The following is a 2,958-nucleotide window of genomic DNA, read 5'->3' as shown; positions in this document are numbered from 1 at the left end:
ATCCCAGAATCTCTTCTCAGCCACCCGTCCTTTGTTTGCTGGCTTGTTTTGAGACAGACTCTAATCATTCATTCCAAGCTGATTCCCCACCTCTTCTCTTGCCCCCCCCCAAGTGTTGAGGTTACAGGTTTGTACCACTATGTCCACCTAGTCCTCGTGCCTCCGTACAAATCCTTAGTGAACCTCCACTTGAAGATGTGGAAACTGGATCCGGGCCCCGCCTGGAGCCTCCCACACTCTCCTTCTTCTATGGTTTGTCACGGGCGGATTTGATGATGGGAACAGAGGCCACTGGACTCTGGGGCTTCCCAGAGGCACCCCATATTCCTGCCAGAGCTTAGATTAAGGACAGCAGGAGTCAGATATGTGAGCAGCCACTAGAAAGGGCTGTCTCCAAGGTCATTAGGGACAACCTAAAGAAGTAGCAGGACGGATAAACTGCCAAGCAGGCTGCCGTTTGCAGCTCTGGGCTCCTACAAGGAAGGGACCTGGCTGACATAAGGGTCTGCTGTCTCCCTCATCTCCTAGCATATAGATATCTCGTAGTTATTAGATAAGGTCCCAGGCATATAAGCACACGTAACCTGAATGACCTCTGAAAATGCATTATCTTCAAATAAGTCACATTAGGATGAGGGTTTCAGTATGTGAGTACGGGAGCCACAATGCAGCCCACGATAGGCCTCTGTTCTGTGCTGCTGTCCAAGGCCTGCTATGTGAGCAAAAACAGGTCAATAAAGCACTCTGCATGTCACAGTATGGAGAGCAAAGTAGGTGAGGGCTGGCATATATAATGACACACATAGCTGGCTTTGACTCCTTGTGGCCTCAGGGGCTGAATGCAAGCACATTCTGTTTGGACAGGTTGGGCCCCCTGTCCGGTTTTATTGTTTGACCTATTTCTCCTGTTAATTGTTTCATAGAGCAGACAGGACCGGAGGGCAGCAGGGTGTGGTGATGCCTTGGAGGTCCTGGTCCTGTGAGGAAGTAGATTTCACCTTTGGGCTTCTTCCTGACCCTGGAGGAGGTGTTCCTTGAAGTGTTGTGTCATGGTCCACAGTCCAAAGCTCAATCCATCCCTACTGGGGCCAGACCTGCCTCCGTGTCCCAACAGTTGAATTCTTAGTGCTTCATGACACCCCAAAGCTGAATCCCCAAAGCCAGCTTGTCGGGATTCTCACAGTTACACCAAAGCTAACACAGAAAGGGAGCCTGGGTGACAGATCAGAAATATAGAATCCCTAAGGCATGCATTTTCTTCTATCTTTCCATGTTTCAAATTATAAAACACGGAGAGAAATAATCTACAACAGTATACTTACTTTTTTTATACTTCTGTCCATTGTTCCTATCCTCCTATCTGTATCTGTCATTTCAACCAGGACTCTGCTCACTCTCCTTAACCTTGGTTGTATAAATTCTTGAGAAGTGGTATTTATGCCCTCTATTCATGAAGCTGGGATGACTTTGTGACCTCTCTGTAACCAAAACCACACAGCAGAGGGATGCTGTTTCGGTTTCAAATGCGTGCCAGAGAAGGCCTCCAAGTTTCAGTCTGTTCACTCTTTTGGGACATTAGTTCCAAGGGATGTTAGCACTTCGGAAGAAGGCCAACTGTCCTGAGACTGCTGAGTTGCGAGTCTGCATGCCGGCACAGTGATGGACAGCCCAGCCGGGCTCATAGCTGACAGCTAGCATCAAACCCTGATGGTAGTAGTGAGCCATCTCCCCACTGCCAGTCCCATCAGCTCAGCTGATGTTTGCAGCCCCAGCTGACATCTTGCCTCTGCCGCATGAATGACCTCAATGGAAAGAGGCTCGGCTAAGCCCTTTTCAAATTTCTGAAGCTCAAAATTGCCAGCCGGATAAAATGGTGGTTTTAAGCTAGTACACTTGGAGACAATTTTTTCACACAGTGATAATAACTAAAGTGAATGTTGGAATCTGCAAATGAGGGGTTGCTATAATAAAAAAAAATTTAAAGCACGTGGCATCAGACTGCAGGCAAAGGCTGAAAGAGCTGAAATCTGGTTGGGGTGGTTGTTGCTGAGGGCTTCTGGGAAAGCCAGAGAAACAATACAAGAATTGTAGGCAAAGGAGATCTTTGTTATACAGTGGGAGAAAAATCAACAAAAGTATCCCCCTACAGTATGGGAAGTAGAAAATGTACCAAATGAACTTTGTGTTGCCCTAAAGGAAATGTCCAGACAGGGTGTGGAAGATGCCAACCATAAGAAAGGAAAGGAAGGGCCAGTGAGACAACTGTGGGTCATGATGCTTGTCATCAAGTCTGATGGCCTAAATGTGAACCTTAGAACCCACATGGTCAAAGGAGAGATGTAATGGCTTTGAGTTGTCCTCTGACCTCCACACAAACACCATACAATGTGTACACACACACACACAAATAAGTAAATAGTTGAAAAAAAAATAGAAAGAGCCTGCAAACAGAAAAGAGGAAAAAGGAAAAGTTACTTTGTTTCCAGTTAAAACTTGTAAGTAATATAAAGGCATTCCAAGAATATGCTTGCTTTAATTATGTTTATACACACATACATATATACACACACACATATGGTATGCGCATGTGCTTGTATGTGCTCTGAAGAGGCCAGCAGAGGGCATTAGTTCTCCCAGAGGTGGGTTAAGGGCAGGAAGTACTCTTAAGGTCTGAGCCATTTCTGTAGGCCCACATTAGCGATTTTTGAAAAGGCCTTGCATTCCCTTGCCAGTTTTCCCATTGACCAGTGAAGTTTGTCTTTTCCTTGAGTTTTGGCCAGGCTTAGTGACACACTTGTGACCAGAAGAACATAATACTACATATCTTTCTAGATGAGATCACTAATAGCCATGATGCTCTTGAAACAGGAGCCCTGGAAGAAACCAAACCTGGTAAGGGAACAACCGAAGCTGCCATGTCAGAGAGGCTGAAGGAGGGAACTCTGACCATGATTTAGC

At 46.1% G+C, this 2,958-nt stretch overlaps 1 pseudogene; it reads right to left on the bottom strand.

Moving 5' to 3' along the window:
- Nucleotides 1-385: 385 nt before the first annotated feature.
- LOC126506632 (uncharacterized) lies at nucleotides 386-502 on the bottom strand (annotated as a pseudogene).
- Between the last annotated feature and the right edge of the window lie 2,456 nt (nucleotides 503-2,958).

This window comes from Alexandromys fortis, unplaced genomic scaffold (genome assembly GCF_014885135.2).
Source record: "Alexandromys fortis isolate MF-2015 unplaced genomic scaffold, M_Fortis_MF-2015_v1.1 scaffold_0, whole genome shotgun sequence".
Classification (NCBI taxonomy): domain Eukaryota; kingdom Metazoa; phylum Chordata; class Mammalia; order Rodentia; family Cricetidae; genus Alexandromys; species Alexandromys fortis.
The sequence above is the reverse complement of the archived record's forward strand: the minus strand, read 5'-3'. Positions and strand labels throughout refer to the sequence as shown.